The sequence below is a fragment of the Diabrotica virgifera genome, chromosome 5, assembly GCF_917563875.1.
Source record: "Diabrotica virgifera virgifera chromosome 5, PGI_DIABVI_V3a".
In the NCBI taxonomy this organism is placed as follows: domain Eukaryota; kingdom Metazoa; phylum Arthropoda; class Insecta; order Coleoptera; family Chrysomelidae; genus Diabrotica; species Diabrotica virgifera.
The window spans coordinates 53,517,600-53,538,405 of record NC_065447.1 but is presented as its reverse complement, the minus strand read 5'-3'; the positions used below and the strand labels follow the sequence as shown (position 1 = coordinate 53,538,405).

Genomic DNA, 20,806 nt, shown 5'->3' with positions numbered 1-20,806 from the left:
TTTGGAAAATAATAAATTAATAATCAATGAACAAAGCGGCTTTCGCAGGAACAGATCCACTTTAGATAATTTAATTGACCTAGAATCCGAGATAAATGAATCGTTTGCAATTGGACAGGAATGTCTTGCGGTTTTTTTCGATATAACAAAAGCGTTTGACATGGCTTGGAGATACGACATTCTTAACACACTAAGTCAGTGGGGCGTCAAAGGTAACATGCTATATTTCATTCAAAATTTTCTTAGTAAGAGACAATTTAAGGTTAAGATAAATGGTACACTATCCAGCACTAAAGACCAAACAAATGGAACACCTCAGGGATCTGTTATTAGTTCAACACTATTCTTAGTAGCAATAAACAAAATCTTAGAAAACTTTCCACAACTTGTTAAAGCGAGATTATACGCTGACGATTTAGTCATATATTCAAGAGGAAAAAATATTCTTTCTATACAGAAAAATTTACAATGTGCATTAAATCACCTTGAAAACTGGTCGAAAGCTGTAGTATTGCAATTCTCTACAACCAAAACTAAATGTATTTTATTTTCAAAAAAACGGCAGTCTACAACTCCAGATCTTCAGTTATATGGAAACAACTTAACTTATGTGGAACACTTAAAATTTCTAGGAATGATCTTTGATAAAAAGCTATCTTGGAAGTACCACATTATGCACATTAAACAATCCTGTCAATCTGGTCTCAATTTAATGCGTACACTGTGCAATCGTAATTGGGGTTCAGATTGTAAAAGTTTGATTCTTATTTACAAATCTCTAGTACGATCCAAACTCGATTATGGATCAATTGTATACTCATCTGCAAAGAAGACACTTCTTGCTCAACTAGAAGTCATACAAAATACAGCATTAAGAATAGCCACAGGAGCATTCTGTACTAGCCCCATTAATAGTTTACAATGTTTAACCGGAGAACCACCTTTAAATTTCCGAAGAATGTACTTGTCATTAGTCTACGCATCATCCATATATGCAATAGAATCGCATCCCACTTTCCACCACACTATTGCAGAACGTTTCAAAGCAACTTATGTAAATAAAAAAAGAACTAACCCTCCCTTTTACGAGAGAATCAGAAAATATCTCTCTCTCAATAATATTCAATTCCCAAAATTTTTTAATCAGACAAATACAGTTACTCCTCCGCCCTGGACCTTTCCTCCTGCAATATGTGATCTAACTCTCTCTAAATACAATAAGCTTGATACCCCCCATGCAACAATTAATCAATCTTTTCTCAACATACTTGCTTCTTTCCCAGATCATTGTTATATTTATACAGATTCATCTAAGACTGCTGATGGTGTGGGATCGGCAGTTGTAGATTCAAACACTATATTACAATTTAAATTATCTTCCACTTGCAGTATTTACTCTGGAGAACTATATTCAATTCTGCAAGCCCTCATTCACATTCGTACTCAAAAAATTCCAAAATCTGTCATAATTACCGACTCACTCAGTGCATTACATACGATAGAACAGTTATATACAAGTAATCCTATAAGTATTTTAATAAAAGAACAATTACATTTACTGAAGAACACGATGCAGCAAGTAAGCTTTATATGGGTTCCATCACACATTGGACTTCAAGGAAACGAAAAAGCAGATTTCCATGCCAGAGAAGCAATACACAGTGCGTCTTCAGTGTTAGTGAACTTAGTGCCTGTTTCCGATTACAAACCATTCCTTAAAGAAAAAGTGTTAAACAAATGGGAAAACGAATGGAATCTTTCACAATCATCTCTACACACAATAAAGCCCTCAATTGAACCTTGGTGTGAGATAGACCTAAATCGCCAGCTGTTTGTGAAGCTAAATCGTTTACGCATAGGGCATAGCAGACTTACTCACAGCTACCTAATCTCTAAGTCAAATCGCCCTATTTGTGACCTGTGTAATTGCGACATCAATGTAACACATATATTAATAGAGTGTCCTAAATATCTTAATGAAAGACAAAAACACTCCATACCTCTCAATATAAAAGCAGTCTTAGGATCACACTGTAAGCTTACACATTTGTTTAATTATTTGAAAGACATTAATGTTTTAAGCAAACTATAACCACTGTTAACATTTTATAATTCTTAATTTGTAAATTATATTGTTACCTAAATGTGAACTTATGTAATAGTCAAAATGTTATTAGATTTAAGTAACCATGTATTAATGACAGTACAGCTAATAACCCAAAGTGGTTGATGCTGATAATAAAAAAAAAAAAAAAAAAAAAAAAAAAAAAAAAAAAAAAAAATCCTTACACGGAAAGGATAATCAGATTTGTAATCTAATGAAAACTATTGATGAACTGAAATGCAACTCCAATGTGTCAAGTTTGCCATTTGAAGAAATGTTCATAGCAATAAATGAGAGAATTATAAAATCTAACAATGTTATATGTTGATATTCAATTCTTTGAATATCGAAGATAATATGATCCAACAAGGCAGAGCCAAAGTTGAGAAAATTATGAAGCAAATAAATAGGAAAGGATGAAGCAATGGATGATTTAATAAAATTGCTTCAAGTAGGGAAGAACACAGATACTAAGTCTCATAACAATCAAAATAAAGAGTGATCAAACAAATATACAAAGGGATATGTTTAGTAAAGCTTGGAAAGACTTAAAAGACAGACAAATTAAAGGTGAAAAAGATATTACCATAAAATACAGAAATGGTGTACCAAAAATAGAATCATTCACGAAAGAAGGAAAGAACTAATTTCATTCCCATTACATGCTTATTGTCAGAACACCAGAGGACTTCGTAAAAAAATTCAAGATCTTATTAGTCCTACTTTATGTTCTGATTATGACATTTTTATATGTATTAAAAGTTGGTTACAAGAATGTACACTTCTCCAAGAAATCTATTGTTCGATTGGAGTAATTTTTATTATATCTTATCTGTAACTTATCATTGTCTACCAGGTGTACCAATCAAACTCTGTTTTTCTCTCAAAGCTTGCAACAGCCTGTGGAATATTCTAGCATTTATAAAATACTGTAATTAAAACCCAACTATAGCTACAGGTTTGCTTAACATTTTGTTTTTTGAGTCATTCGCTTATGTTGGATAATAAAAAAGTTAAGTACTTAAACAACTAGCCATGTTTTTCATCAATATATCCTCATTTTCTGCTTAGTTTAATAAACAAACCTAAATTAGGCTATGAGAAATTAACAATTTGGTAATTTGACATTTAATGTCAAATTGTTAACAGTCAAAAAGCATCTTAGACTACAGGCCCATGTCCAAAATGGATGGGTCATATGAACCACCAGGTGACGTATATAGGACGATATAAGAGCATAAAATAATAAGATTCAGCACTATGCCGTCACTTGTCAGCAGTCCAACTGAGTGCTGGTGAGAATTCAAAAGTGCAGGTAGAGTGGGTATATTTTGGTCATATATTTTTGTACGGCATTTTTACCATAGATAGATCCATGAAAAATAATAAGAAAGCGCGCAGTGCCGTACAAAAATGGCGAGCCACAAAGTTGGTAAATTTTTTTGATTTTCTGACAATTTCCAGGGTAAATTTGGTCACTTGATTCTGTACGGCATCAGTTTCATACTGTTTCAATACAACTTCTAATCCATTATTCCGCAACGCCGTACAAAAATCATGCGACAAGTGGAAAAAAACGAGGGTTGAAATCCCCTCTTTTTCCGTGGTCCGGGGGGTGATTTGAAACAACATCAAATTAATTTATTTTGAAAGTATTTTATGCATAGATAATATTTTTTCACATGCCGTACATTTTCGTTGGTCCAAAGGTTTGTAGGGGAAAAATTCGCATTAGGATTTTCGAATTTACGTGCGAAGCGCTACTTTCGTGCATCGTGGAACATGACATTTGACAAATCCTGCGCTGTCTGTGTTCAGTCATTAAATATACAGTAGACTCCCTCTATAACGAGAACTGAAATGGCGGACTAATTACCTCGTTATAAGCGGATCTCGTTATATCAGACAACAATAATATTGTGCATACATATAGGCATATATAGACGCCGCAAAACTAAATTGATGTCTGTATATGGTACTGAAAACATCGTCAGACATATAAAAGCTAAGCGTATAAGATGGGCAGGTCATGTAGTAAGATCAGAGGAAGACAGAGTATTAAAGATAGGGTTTTTGAGAGACGGAAGAAGATCAACTATTCTAAATGGGAAATAAGCCACAATTTAACTAAAAAAATGATTATATTAACGTTTCGACGTCCACATCGGACGTCGTTGTTAAAATACAAAATATTAATAAACTAAAGCTAAATGTTGTTGCTTAGTAAAAAATTCTTCTAATAATTTAATTTAATCTGACTCATTTATATCGGCAATTCAGACATTTTAAATTTTAAAATAGAAGACTTTAAAATGATATTGCCAATATGTATGAGTTGCGTTCCTGGGACGACTTTACTGAAAGATAGTTCATTCGATTACATGAAATCAACTCTAGCTCAAGAATATCCATAAGGTAGAAGATCAGTAGGCCGTCCCACAAAAAGATGGAAGGATGATGATGAATCGAAGTATCCTGAATTATTAGTAAAGGCTGATTGTAGAATTATTTGCATATTTAAAAAAACGATGTGAACCATGTTATTTCACTTTAAAATTTGTGAAATCCAAACAGTGAGAGAAGAATTTGATACCCTGTTTACACTTTTTAAATAATTGTTTAGTTGCAGCTCGCGAAAAATTTTAAGTCACTTTTCAGTGGCACATGCGTCGACAGTGGCGCATCAAACTTGCCACTTATGGACGGGATACATAAATTAAAAATACCCTCCCTCACTACCAGAATTCAATTTTTTTCATTTATTTAAATTCTATGTGATTAAGACATAAGATTCATCTTAATTGAAATTCTATTATATTCATTGAAATTTTAAAATTGAATGCATCCCAGCAAAAAAAAATAAAAGCAAAAAATTAAGTTTTTGATAGTGGGGGCAGGGGGAAGGGGGTGATGGGTTAAAATTAAGCTGAATCTTATTTGTTAATCACATAGAACTTAAAAAATAAAAAAAATTGATTTCTGTTAGTAAGGGAGGGTAACTTTTAATTTATTTATCCCGTCCATAAGTGGAAAGTTTGATGCGCCACTGTCGACGCATGTGCTACTGAAAAGTGACGGCACTGTGTTCAAACCTTTTCTTTTAGGATCTACTATTTAAGTTATAGAGTCCCATCGTGTCTAAAATGATTAAGAAATTTCATCTATAGAGGCTCTTAGTCTAGTAGCGTTATTTTCATCAGCCTAAAAAGATATAATGGTCTGCATTAAAATGTACGGCATCATTTTTTCCTAATTTATTTATCTTAATACTATTTAAAAACCAGGGAAAAATGTAGAAAATTGCAATATTTTATTAATCTGTGAATATTTAAATTTTGCAATAATTTAAAAAATTTCTGTTTTTTATATTTTCAATAATTTTTTTTAGAATAGCTTCTTTTGAACGGAAATACTATATAAAAATTGTATTTTACAATATCATGTTAAAAAAAAGTTGCCGTACAGAGTCAAATGATTTTATAACTTTATAAATCAAGTATACCATGAAATTAAGATAATTATATTAATATACATTCAAATGAACTATAATTTTTTGACGGCAATATTTATAATAGTACTTTTGAGTGCTAGATAATGGTTTGGAACCGAAGCCGTACTTTTTCAAATCACCCCCCGGACCACAGAAAGAGAGGGGATTGCAACCCTCGATTTTTTCCCATTGTCGCATGATTTTTGTACGGCGTTGCGGAATAATGGATTAGAAGTTGTATTGAAACAGTATGAAACTGATGCCGTACAGAATCAAATGACCAAATTTATCCTGGAAATTGTCAGAAAATCAAAAAAATTTACCAACTTTGTGGCTCGCCATTTTTGTACGGCACTGCGCGCTTTCTTATTATTTTTCACGGATCTATCGATGGTAAAAATGCCGTACAAAAATATATGACCAAAATGTACCCACTCTACCTGCACTTTTGAATTCTCACCAGCACTAAGTTGGACTGCTTACAAGTGACGGCATAGTGCTGAATCTTATTATTTTATGCTCTTATATCGTCCTATATACGTCACCTTGTGGTTCATATGACCCATCCATTTTGGACATGGGCCTGTAGTCTATCTGGTTTGTTGTGAAAATCGGTGGATTTATGGAAGTTTCAATAAAGGCCGTAATTTTTTTTTGTTGTTTGGTGGAAATGGAAAGTGCTACAAGGACTTTGACCCTTGCTGAGTGTGTTCAAGCAGTGACCGTAACTACCTATCATGGTCAGTCAGGGGTTGGGAGTTTTACATACATCAATTTTCCATATTGTTTAACGCTTTAGAGAAATGAACAAACCAGATAAGGTAGACCTCGATTTACTACTGTAGTTCAAAACTATTTTATTATATTATGTCAATGAATCTTTTAACGGAACTTAGTGCTGTTCATAATATCCAACCCAGCATTGGTACTGTTAGGAGACGTCTTGTAGCACATGACTTGTGTATTTGAAGATCACCTACAGGCCCAATTACAAACCACTGCAGTTAGATTGCTATTTGCCCTAGCACAAGTAAACTGGAATAATGACGACTGCGAAAACTTTCTGTTTAACCCTCCATTACTCGCACACGGTGTGTGAGACCGGCCATGTAAATAACTTCCTGTAACTCTGGTTGTAGTGGAGATTTTGAATTGCTACTGCATATATCTCTTCAGTTGTCAGTCAACAGTGGGTGAAGTCCACATGCAATGTAAAAAAGAGTATTGTACGTTTATTATTAGGCAACACTATTTAGGGAGGAATTTCTTTAACAACACGGACAGATCTTCTTTTTTTAGGTGGCAGTTCCTAACTATCCTCCTTCGACAATCTAATAGACTCGTCTGCTCAGATAGTGGCTCAGTTTTCTCAGTATCACCTTATTGTTGAGTCAGTGCGCTTCATGTGAGAGATTCTCTCATCAAGCGACCACCGGCATCACCAACTGTGTATAAAAATTAATTTTATTTTTCTCCTTAAAACCTAAAATAATATCCTTTTATGATGTAATAAAAGGCGCCGTGGATGTGGTCGATGATATGAAAATCCTATATTCTGTTTCACAGGTTAGTTGTAGATGGTCACTTACCATATATTTTTCAATGTTAAATATTGGCGGCATCAATAGTCACATTTTATATAAAGATAATAATAAAACAGAAAAACGTCGTGTCTTTTTAAAGCAAATGGCTTTATCGTTGATGAAACTTCATCTTTTTTGTAAAATTTTTTAAAGAAAGGCAAAAGTTGGATATGTGAGAGAAAATCTCACGCACGACCACTTGCGTAACAACCTGCCTAGCGACCAATGCCGGGTTAAACAGTGAAAGGATACATACTTGATACTTCGCTCACTGAGTTCTATAGTGGCACATTTTCAGAAAATGGTGTTTTGTGATAACCACTACCTAAAAATCACGAAATTTCACTTTATAATTGAAAGAAACCGACATAAAGGTAGCTTGCATAGAATCCCCTAGATAGAGTTGTACCACGTGCATATTTCCCTCCATTTCTCTCGAGCGGCAGCACTATACCGTCACATATTTAATATGACGTTGACTTTAGGTGTGTTTGTGTTGCTTCTACATGGAATACCGGCACATTTTCATAAAACTAATGTTATGCCACTTTTTAATTTTTATAACCTTCAATAAAAATATCTTATTTTTTAGTCTATACCGGCACATTAAAAGTTGTGCTAGTATGGAATGAATTTTTTGGCAAAAACATACTCTTTTTGTCACCAAAATAAGATTGTGTCGGTATAGAATTTACTTTAATTTAAATACTTTACCTTATGCCACGAACGAACAAAGTTGTGTCAGCATAGGTTTACTTTTTCTTATATTTCACTCAGAATGTAACAAGAAGAAGAATGTAAGAGGTGGATACAAAACAGAATTAAAGGCCTCTGAAACTCTGGACAATCTTATCAAATGTAGAATGTACAACAGGAAGATAGACGTTGCAGCCAGACCAGTTAAAGATCCGTGGGACATCACAAAATGTAGGCAAACATGTACCGGATATGCACAGAAGAAGAGAGACGAGCGTTTTTAAGTTATACTGGAATTTGGGAGACATTTCCAATCAGCTAAACATTATAATTGCATTGATGGAACAGGTTAATGTAGCAAAGAGTGGTGGAAGAACCAATAACAATGCTTTTTATTTTATCTGTAATACTTGTTTTAATACCAATAACAATGCTTTTGTCCCTAAACAAGGTACAAAAGTAAGGGTGTGCAAAGTTTTTCATTTCGACTTTATGTATTAGATACTTTAGGACTTTAGAGAGAAGTCTTTCTTAAGTGATGTTTCAATACTGGAAATCGAAAAGGATAATCATAGCATTTTCCTGTATAAAACTTCCTTTAATGAATTTTATTTTAAAATGGTCAACTTATTCAAAGAAATACGAACCATAAATCCTAACAAAATATTCTCTTTTAAAGACATTGAAATTAATAGGGTCTATCAAAATAAAATTCCAATTTCCAGAAAAAAGTATGAAGATCTAATTTATCTTATTCAATATAATGCAATAATTAATAAAAGTCAAAGTGAATTTTACATCAACTTACATTCCACGTTTTTATTCTTGTTTCTATAAACAAAGTTTTTCTATAACTGATAATCATTTTAAAATTCTTTTCTAGTTATTAGTAAGAAAAATATTGTTGTGTTCATATAGTACAGTAGAACCCCGACTATCCCTGCTCCTCAGGACCGGACGTTGGCACGGATAATTGAAAAGCACAGATAATCCGAACATTTATTTCTTATTATAATACATATGTATGTATATCCATACATACAGTAGGTAAAATGAAAGAATACCCATGAACGAACATATAAAACACGCTGTATTTTCCTGTCACCGTGTCACACAAAAAATTGGTCAGCGCAAGTACATGTAATAATTATTGTTACATGTACTTGCACTCGACAATTTTCTTTCTGACACGGTGCCAGGAAAATACAGCGTGTTTTATATGTTCGTTCATGGGTATTCTTTCATTTTTCCGACTGTACATATATACCTACCATAAAAAGACTACAGAAAAAATAAATCTTTCATTATGAGTCTCCCTCTCCACATATAGAGTTTCCGTCGAGTGATTTACAGTGACGCTATTTTGATAAACCATCAAAAATGCAATTTAAGTAATACAAAATCATAGCACGGATAATCCGCAGCCTGGATAAACCGCACACGGATAATCGGGGTTCTACTGTATATCTTTATTTCGAATAAAAACATGATTAACAAATTAAAAAATAAAAACGTTTATTTTATGAACTTTTTATGCCACTACTTATGACCGACCATCTTTGTCAAAACACTATAAAACTTGAATTCAATACTGGCATATGTATATCAAAGTTCTCGAAATTCATACAATGGAAAAAAAGTAATATGTACATTTATTGACAAGTATTTGGTTTCTCCTGTCTACCTCTAATCCATAAATTGTAATTTTGAATGGTATTTTATGTCACGAAACTTCATGGTCAATTATCTCAGAACTTCATTTTTGAGGTTGTGCCACTATAGAAATCAGTGAGCGACTTGACAATTTAATAAATTAACAATTTGACATTTATCAAATTGTTAATTTCTCATAGCCTACTTTCGGCTTGTTTATTAAACTAAGAAGAAAATGAGGATATATTTTATGAAAAACATGGCTAGTTATTAAAGTGCCTAACTTTTTTATTATCCAACATAAGCGAATGAATCAAAACAAAATGTCCAGGAAACCTGAGACTATACTTGGATTTTAATTTCAGTATGTTATAAATGCCATAATATTCCACAGGTTGTTGCTAACTTTGAGAAAAAAACACAGTTTGATTGTTATACCCAGTCATTATCATCATCATCATTCAATCTTCTCTTGTATACTGCTGGGCATATATCTCCCTCAAAGTTTTCCATCTATTTCGATCTTGTGCCTCTCGCATCCAATTCCTATGACAACGTTTTAGATCAACATGTTGGTGGACTACATAAGTTATCTGTCATTTGAGCCACGTGACCTGCCAAGTTCCATTTCAGTATTGTTATTCTCTCTACTACATCAGCCACTCTTGATCTTTATTGTAGCTGATGGTTTGGGATCTTGTCTCATAGTGAAAGACCAACATAGCACGCTACATCACCCTTTGAGACACACGGATCTTTGGTACACACAATATACAATGACAAATTACACCTGTCTAGCAACATTATTACAGCGACTTTCTTAACACTTTCAGCACCAGGCCAATATCAGATATTTGTCTCATGTGCCACTTTTATACAGTCATTGGAAAATTGTTGAAACGTGAACACAGTAGTAGTGTCGGTGGCACCTGATTGAAAATAGTGTGAACATGTGTTGTGTCGCCGGACTTGAGAGTGTTAAAGAATAAGGATATAACATTAAAAAAATCATGCAAATCAGACAACAGATTTAGGAAATTTACGTTAATTTCTTGGAGATGAGTACATTAGTGTCAGTATTTTTTTAAGGTCAGTGTATTTTTGTATTTGATTAGACTGATCATCTATCAATATCAATGTCTTTTGGGTAAAAGAAAGAGTAATCAAGTGGGACCTAAATAACTGGAATCATTGCCAATATACCACACATTAACTTTGTTAAAACACATTGCTGATTAATATTCTGCCCTGCTTAGCAAAAACGCTGTATCTGCAAAAATCTGAAAAAATTAAATTTTTACTTCTTTCTAACCCCAATGTGCATATCTATCTTATTTGCTTACTAAAAATGATGTAAGTTAAAGTTAAGCCAAAACACATGAAACACACTGCATCTTATGCTGTATCCTGTGTAAATGTATAGGAATACTTCGAACAAAAATCAATTTTACTCAAATGTGATGTCTCTGTAGATACGGCGTTTTGGCTAAGCACGGCAATATTATGATACAATTGAGTGAGAAGTACTTTTAGTATATCCAAGATTTACTGGTAATACTAAAATGCCTTATAAAGTACAATGCAGGATGACTTGAATTAAAAAGTAAACAATATTTATGCGACTTTAGAAACGAAAATGAAATTAGGTCATTAGGTACTTACTAAAATTAGTCAATTCTTCTTAAGATATAAAAACTTTTCAACAACGTTAACAAAAACGAAACGTTTTAATCTACATCACTTGTTGAGCCTTATTTTGTTTAACTATTTTAATAGAAAGAAAAACAATCACTTTGAGTTTGAGCTAAAACCTAAAATTAAAAACACAGAACACGTTGTACCGGCGTCGTAGATTAGTTTATAGTTTATTACGTTTTTGAATTCCAGTCAAACGAGAAAGATAAAATGAGAGAAAATGAAAATAAACTGTGATTACTGATTCTAGATTCCAGTCCAGTGTGAAGATAGTTGTTGCCAGTATTCTTCTTTTCCTATATTTCCGTGGCCTCTTGTATGTTGGGCAATTGGCAACTACGCCTGCAGTACGTTTGTATAAATAGAATTTAAAATTTTATAATTTGTTTAATTTATTATTTTCATAAATATGTCTCTCGCGTGTAGGTATTCTGCACTATTTCTATATTCATTATATTAATCTGATCTAAATAAAAGGTAAAATTCCATTTATTATTTTTTGTTTTATGAATAACGACAAAGAGCAAACAGAAGTCAAAACTTAAAAAAAAATAGGAAACATATTTGGAAAACACTCAGCTCTAGTCCATGTGGTGAGACCGCTCCCGTCTGAAAAAATTTCTGATTGTGTTTCTTTTTGGATTCCTATTTAAAAATGTCCCCTTTAAAATTAAACAAATCTGAAGACCGCGTCCCACCATCAAATAATTTGATCAAACTGGTTTGAGGTTCGGTGGTTTGAGTAAACTGAAAGTGACAGTTAGTGACGTCACATCCTGAGTGTTCATTGTGGATAATAATGAAAAATTTTAATTTTAAATAAAGTACAAACAAGTTAGACAACTCAATACAAAAAATTTGATCAAACTAGACTGATAGTGAGAGCACAGATTTTTAGAATTTCAAAAAAACTGCAATTGTGACGTCACTTTGACGTACTTCCTCAAGTACGTCAAGTTTGGTCAAACTGTTTGATCAAATTATTTGATGGTGAGACGCGGCCTTGAAGGGTGCCGGGCGGAATTTTTGGGCAGAAATTGTTTAAACTATTTTTTTAAACAAATACAAAAGATCACGTTTTTTTGCTCTGCAACATATATTTTCAGGTTTTATCGGTCATTCTAAATAGGAAAGATATCTTGTAATTTTTCTTAAAAATTGATAGTTTTCGAGTTATAGGCGATTTAAAATCTGAAAAATGCGAAAATACGCATTTTCGAGACTTAAAAACTCATATTCAAATTAGTATTTTTGATGTTGCAAGATACTTAAATTGAATATTAAACATTCAACTTCAAGATTCTGAAGAGTGATCGGATCTAATTTAAGAGTAAACAGTAGCGATCAACAGGGAGCAACAAAATATAACTTCGGGAGATAGTATCATAAACTTTGGCAACAGTGGTAATCTTTGACATTATCTAAGATTAATATTTTGACAATATCATAGTCGCGCTAAATGATGACAGAAAAAAGATGACAGAACAGATTAGAGAAAATCTGACGCAGGTTTGTCAAAATGACAGTGATAATTTCTCTATGTTGTCTAATTAGTTATTTAGTTTTAATATGTTCGATTTCTTGTTAGAAATAAAAAAATTTAGTAGTTCCAAGGTTACACAAAATCTAGGCATGGGATAAAAAAGTTTATTTGAAGAAAGTTTTTTTCTTCTATGGCGGTACAGGCTCCTTATTTCAATATTTTATTTAGTTATAGAGTAATTTCCACGTAATAACATATTTCTGAAATTGGGCTCTGTACCGCCATTCTTTATAGTATATTACGAATATATGTGTGCCAAATATCTCGATAAAATATTCAAAATTAGAGCCGCAATCTTGGAACGCGTTTGTTGCTACCTGTTGATCGCTACTGTAGCCTCTTAATTTATACCGTTGTTTTTTAATTGTGAAATATGCATGTACAGCCGATTATTTTGCCGGTGCGGCGCTCTCTATTTTAAAAATCTCCTATTTTCCTCGGAAAAATGTTTTTTCTGGATTCTTTGGGATACGCTAAATAAAATATGTTTCCTGACATTTTTCTTAAAAGTTAATAGTTTTAAAGTTATATAAGCGATTCAATCCGAAAAATGCCAAAAAAACGCATTTTTAGATTTTATATCGTTTATAACTTTAAAACTGTCAAGCCTGTCAACTAAACTTTTGAGAAAAATGTCAAGAAACTTATTTTATTTAGAATGTCCCAAAGAATCTAGAAAAATATTTTTCGGAGGAAAATTAGAGATTTTTGAATTAGAGCGCGCCGCACCGGCAAAAAATCGGATGGACATGCATAATTAACAATTAAAAAACAACGGTTTAAATTAAGGTTACACGTAATCACTCTTTAGAATCTTGAAGCTGAATGTTTAAACTTCAATTTAAGTATCTGGCAATCTCAAAAATACCAATCTAAATATGAGTTCTTAAGCCTCTTAAATGCGTATTTTCGCATTTTTCAGATTTTAAATCGCCTATAACTCGAAAACTGTCAATTTTTGAGAAAATTTACAAGATACCTTTCTTATTTAGAATAACCCTCAAAATTTAAAAATATATGTTGCGGAGCAAAAAAACTTAATCTTTTGTATTTGTTTTAAAAAATTTTTTAAAAAATTTCTGTCCAAAAATTCCGCCCGGAACCCTTTAGATTTGTTTAAAGGGGACATACTTATTTGAATAGGAATCCACAAAGAAACCGAATCAGAAATTTTTCCAGACGGGAGCGGTCTCACCGCACATGGACTACCCTGATTTGTTCATTGTTGAACATAGACCTCCTCCAGATATTTCCATTTTCTTTTCTTCTGCGCCTCTGCTATCATTCTTCTCATTATAAGGTCGTCTGTCCATCGCGTCATGGGGCATCCCCGGCTTCGCTTCTATGTCCGTGGTCTCCACGTCTCTACTCAAACATGCATTATTTGTTGTTCACCTGTCGTCTTTCACCCTTGCCGCATGTCCTGTGCATCTATATTTTTGCTTTGCATTATTTTATCTACAAATTTCCTTATTGCTTAATATATTTCTTAACCCGAGAACAGTCGTGCTCTCTTCTGTCACGTTCCAGCAAACAGGTTTGAGCCCAGTTACGTGATTATTACGTTAAATTTATGGCAAATTTCAACGAATACGTAACTCGGTGATTTATGACGGGAAAAAAACGTATTTCAGTGCCAAATCATTCACCCAGTGGCGTAGCGTAGTGGGGGCGGCAGGGGCGGTCCGCCCCGGGCGGCACTTTTTAGGGGCGGCAAAATTTAACAATCATATATATAAAAATCAATTGCTGTTCGTTAGTCTCCCTAACACTCAGAAATAGCTGGACCGATTTAGCTAATTTTGATGTTAAATTATTTGTGAAAGTTCAGGGAAGGTTTATACGGTTTTATATAATCATTGTAGTAGCCACCAAAATATTTAAATCTATATGTATAAAATTCTCTTTTCACAGTGTTAGTTGCCGTATTCCTCCGAAACGGTTTGACCGATTTTTATGAAATTTTCCAAGTATATTCGGCAAGACTGAGAATAGGTTGTTATCTATTTTTCATACCCGTAGGTCATAAGGCGGTTTGCCCATAACACCGTAACTCTCACAATAATGACGTGAAAAATACGAAATTGAGCAGGTATACTCCCAGTTCTGAACAGAGCCGTACTAAAAATTTTTCTCTAGCGTAATCGGTTTCCGAAATAACGAACCGTAAGTCGTAAAAATATTCTGAGCACACGAGAAGAACGAGCGGCAAATTTCATATACACATAGAGAAGTGTAACCGTTTAACTTTGGGACACAAATTTGGCAAAATATGAATTGTTTAATTTTGAGGAATTTCCAAAAAATTGGTATCTACAAACAGGATTTTTCTCACGAATCATAAGCCTTATAAAAATTATGAGCACACCTGTAGAACTAGCGGTAAATTTCATAAAAGGAAAGTGCAACATTTTAACTTTTATACTCAAATTGGACAAAATATGAATTTTTTAATTTTTCGTGCAAAAAATATCTCTAAACGAAACTTTTCTGAGGAAACCGCAAGCAGGAGAAAAAATCTGAGCACACAAAGAGAACAAGCAGCAAATTCAAAAATTTTGTTTAATTTTAATTAATTTTAATTAATTTTATTTAATTAAATTAAACAAAAAAAATATATTTAATAATTTCAAGTATATTAAAAACAAATTTAAGATTGTAACTCTTACACTACAAACTTTATTTTGTTAGTTCTAACTAAACTATATTACGTCAAACATCATGATGTGTAAATTAATTGATAATAATAATAAAACCTCATTCATATCGAGCATTTTTTGTTTATTAATTATGAATTCCTTTTGTTCATTTTAAATTTATTGTATAACAAAAGTTTAGCTTTTTTTATCTACTGAGGCAGTATGAAGTCTGTCGGGTCAGCTAGTAAATAATAAAAATATGTGGTAAATATTTGAACGATTTTATATTAACCAAGCATATGATAATGCTGCTGTTATGGCTGGAAAGTATTCGCAGGAGTTCAGCAAAAATTCAAGAAATAAACCCTAAATTCGTACCTTGCTCAAATCATTCGTTAAACCTAGTTTGTTTACACGCTGCCTCAACTGAGATGGATTCAGAAACTGTTTTAGGCACTCTAGAACGTTGCGACTCTTTTTTTTCCTCATCGAAACATCGTTGGGAAATTCTGGTAGCAGCTACTGGCAAAAGCCTAAAACGGGCTGAAGACACGCGGGGGAGTGCAAGAGGCGATGCCGTAAATGTGGGGTGAAAGCTTAAACACTAGGTGCTTTACTAGTTTCGATGCAGTCATTTTCCTTACTTTGTTTTCTGGGCCTGTGGCAACCTGTGCTACATGAAGTGAATGATGCACAAAATATTTACAAACAAGGGGACTTGACAGAAGATTGTGCGCTCAGAAAGTAAATGCCTTACAGACGATATTGACAGAGAAAAGAGAGGAATGTTCAAATAGGCGCTGTAGGTTATGCAAAAAATATGTGTGAAGAACTTGGAATTTACATAAAACCTAAAACTTCTCTATATTAATGTATGTAATGTATACTATACATTAAATTAAAATACCTAAATAAGAGGGCGGCGAAATTGTCTTCTGCCCCGGGCAGCTGACACTCACGCTACGTCACTGCATTCACCTATATATTAGTGCTTCCTTTATACATGTTTGACATTAGAATAATATAAAATCATAATGACGAATATAGTACTACATGTTTTTTATAATAGGTGTGAATGTCGGTTACATCGCAAAGGTACGTTTATTTCACGTAATAATCACGAAACAGAAATAAATTCCTTTGGTTAAATTTTGAGAAATATTTTGAAAAACAAAATTTTACAACGGTGTTGGTTAAATACGTATCGCTTGAATTTTACTCACTGTATTTTATGGACATCGAAAAATTAGATGTATTTCACGTAAAAGTAATGTAAATAATAATAATACTTAAACAAAAAGTTTATGATTTCGCTTTTAAAATCATTTAATATAACTATTTCAATCCAACCTTGATTTGAAGCTATTTTTGCTATTTTTTCTTTAAAAATATCACAGGAGCTAAAATGATGTTGAGTCTAATTTTCAAATCGCGCGCGGTGATGACTACCAAGCCTTTCTTCTCCTTTAAATACTATCACGTGACCACGGTACCTGACTAAATTGGTTCGAAAACTAAATTAATCGATTTATCGAATAATATATACGTTACGATAGGATTATTTTTTTTATATTATTCTGGTATTGAAATAGATTTTTAGTAAGACCAATTAGTTAATAGTAGAAGAAATTTAAAAACAAAAAGAAAATACGTAATACTAATTTAAAGTAAGTAAAATAGTTTAACTGTAATTTAAAAATAATCGATTTTTATAATCGATGATCATAACCTCTAATATCAGCTTCTCACATTTCTCACAACAAAATGAATAAAAAGTGAAACGTGAAGAGCTTTATTTCCCTCGTTTTATTTTAGACCGGTTTATTTATAATAATGTCTTTCGTATTAACGTTTACCTCACTGCTCGAGGGTTGAAGTGCCGCGATGATGCAATTAGAAAAAACAAGAAAGTGTCCTCGAAATAAAAAGTGACCTGTGTTGTGTTTTGTGCTGGCAAATTTTTTAATGTGTCTTTTTTAGGTCAGTACCATTTTTGGTTCATTATCTTGTATAACAATTATACAAGACAAATGTTTTAAAGTCTCTAAATTCTACTAAATGAATACATTGTTAATACTTTATATGCTTGTTTTATTTATATCATAATATGAGGATAATAATTACGTGATTCATAAGTTAATTAAGGTCGAATTATTTACGTGAACCGAGCACGTATCTTTCACGTGAATACTAATATATACATTCACTAAAAGATATACGCTAATCAACGCGTATTTGCAACGTGAATTTCCCGAAACATTTTATTGCCATTTAAGGTAAATAACACGTCTATTGAAGACAAGTTTTTCACGTAATTTAAAGACATATTTTCAATGTGACATTCCAACCAAATTTTCACGTGAAATTCAGGTAAGCAATTTACGTATATTGGTGACAAATGTACCCAAAATTCACGTAATTAACACGTCGTTCTGTTTGCTGGGAAGTTGCGCGATTAGGTTAAATCTAACAATACAAATTTAAAACAAATTTTTATTTTATAATATTTTTATTTACTTGTTAGATATGTTAAAAATATATATTTCTAACAATTTTAAAGCTAATTGGTTCTCACCAAAGCCATAAATTCCACACAAAATAAATAAAAAAAATTATAAATAAAATTACACTTACGGCACTTACGAGTGGAAAGGATATGTAGCAAAATTTTTCATTAAGTTATCACGGAAAAGGATAACATGTTAGATTTTTTCTAACGGCGCGACTGCTTCCGGGTTAAGCAATGCTGCAACACTAAAAGACCTAAAAAAAACTAAAGAAAAACTCAAGGTTCATAAATGGTATAGGGACCTTGAGAAAAACTGAAGTGACGAAAACGGTTACGTTTCATTATCGCGTTATTATATTAAAGAATATATATTATTAGGTACCCACATGAAATAATATTTTATATTGTAAGTAATTATTTTATATTAAAACAGTATTGGATCATAATTTTCTTTAAGTAAATCCAAAATTTCCCCTGAGTCTGAATATGCCAAACAATGCCACTGATGCGATTCCAAAAGTTAAAATAAACATGACAATAAGCAGGCGTTTATAAATTACAGGTTTTTGATAAACATGTCGGACTTGAGGAAAGGCAGGTACTACCACTTCATTGGGACGCTGTACTTGGGGTTGACGTTGCTGGATGGTTAATTTAAACATTTGTGAACTTTCAGGCTCATTCGTCATCCTAATTACATAAATATAATGACTAAATTTTCAGATTTTGAAGCACGGCGCATAACACTTTATGCTATGTTTGAAAGTTGCTATCAAAAACTGACAGTATGTAATTAGTATTTAATAAACTATGTAGTAGAATAGGAAGTCGGAGAAAAACTACAACTTATACATATGCAACACACAATACACAAGCACAGATCTTATGTTATGTTAACATAAATTACCTACGTTGCAAAACTACGATACAGATTAGCAGACAACACAAAACAACACAATTAACAGTCAGAATTTGATACTCTTTCGGAAAAACACCACCCTTGGATTTTTTTCAACCATACCCATGCATGCTGTAGCTTACAAGATCGATGCCCAGTACGTCAATTTTGAAGAGATATAACTTAATAATAACTTGGTTGTAGATCTTCCCAGAATTTTTAAAACAGTCATTTTTTAAATCGATTTCCAGAGTGAAAATGGAGATGTCAAACATTACTTATTTAAAAATGTTGGCAAGGAAATATTGACCAACAAGAAATAAATACCGTAAACAAAGGAATCTTTTAAGCTATTAGACAGCAATGGCGGATCCAGAAAGGGGGCCATGCCCACTCTCCGAGAACTTAAATAAATATAAATTTAAATATTTGCAGTTCAAATGTAGCAAGTTGAAATAGATACGTCCTACAAATATTTAAGGGTTTGGCTCACTGATACTAATGACCAGACAAAAGAAATTTAGAGGCGAATAGAAATAGCGAGACAATCATTTATCAAAATGAAAAAGTTCCTATGCAGCTTCGGGACATAATCTAAACTTACGAACGAGAATATTAAGGTGCTATGTTTATGTTTTCTCCGTTCTACTGTACGGTATGGAAGCTTGGACACTGAAAAAGATAAACATCAAAAACATTGAGGCATTCGAGATGTGGTGCTACAGGAGAATGTGGAAAATACCATGGACAGAGAGAGTAACAAATGAAGATGTTTTGCTGAAGATGGAAGGAATGCGAAGTCATAAAAACCATACAAACGAGAAAACTGGTATATCTAGGCCACATAATGAGAGGGGAAAAGTACTCCCTGCTAAAACTCATAATACAACGAAAAATCTCGAGAAAGAGAAATGTGGGACGTAGGAGGATTTCCTGGTTGCGAAATTTAAGGGATTGGTACGGGTGCAGTTCAATACAATTGTTCAGATCTGAAGCCAACAAAGTTAAGATTGCTGTGATGGTAGCCAACCTCTGATAGGAGACGGTACTGTAATGCAAGAAGAAGAAGTTCAAATGTTTTTAGTTTCAAACACATAGGTATCCCACAACCCGCAAAAGTCAGTCATTAACCAGATGTTAGTCATTAAATCTCAGAGGTCTAATTAAACAGATATGTACAAGAAAATAGAGAAAGACTACGACCAATATAGCAGAGTCTCTTAGGTCGATAGTGTTCTTAGGTCGACAAAATATTCCTCTAATAAGAGGCCATCGTGATGATGGCCTTCTGCTTCTGGATAAAGATGCTAGACCTTGCAATGAGGGGAATTTCAGGGAATTGTTGGTTTTAAAGTCGCATCAGGAGATGGGACTCTTAACCCGGGAGCAATCGCACCGTTAGAAAAAATCTAACATTTTATCCTTTTCCGTGATATAACTTGATAAAAAGCTTTGGAACATAACTTTCCACTCGTAAGTGCCTCGAGGAAGATTGTAGTAATGAATACGTTTTTTTTATTTTTTTAATTTATTTATTTTTGTTGCCGAATTTATGGCTTTGGTGAGAACCAATTAGCTTTAAAACTGTTAGAAACAGATATTTTTATCATAACACAACGCTCGGTTTCGTAATAAAGTTAAAGTGGACTTTAAATTTAAAGATTCCTTTAAAATTCCTTAAAACTTGTACCGTGATAAGGTACCGTTGATAAGGTACCAACTTAAAATTTAAAGTCCACTTTAAACTTAATTATGAAATCGAGCGCAAGTAAATAAAAATATTATAAAATAAAAATTTGTTTTAAATTCGTATTGTTAGATAAAATCTAACGCGCGACTGCTTACGTGACAGAAGAGAGTGCGGCTGTTCCCGTGTTCCGAGTTAAAGCAAGATGAACTGTAATCATGCTGCATAACAACCAAATGTACTGGAAGATGCACAAATATCTTCTTCTTTAAGTGTAGTTCCTATCTACCGCAGCTCTGAAGAGTTCTA

At 32.9% G+C, this 20,806-nt stretch overlaps 1 protein-coding gene across 1 annotated transcript in view; it reads right to left on the bottom strand.

Moving 5' to 3' along the window:
- The window catches only part of LOC126885747 (uncharacterized), a 162,582-nt gene extending 151,109 nt beyond the window's left edge, over positions 1-11,473 (bottom strand). The window contains exon 1 of the mRNA XM_050652527.1: positions 11,189-11,473. The gene's annotated coding sequence lies outside the window, so the exon portion shown is untranslated. The remainder of the gene's footprint in view (positions 1-11,188) is intronic.
- Between the last annotated feature and the right edge of the window lie 9,333 nt (positions 11,474-20,806).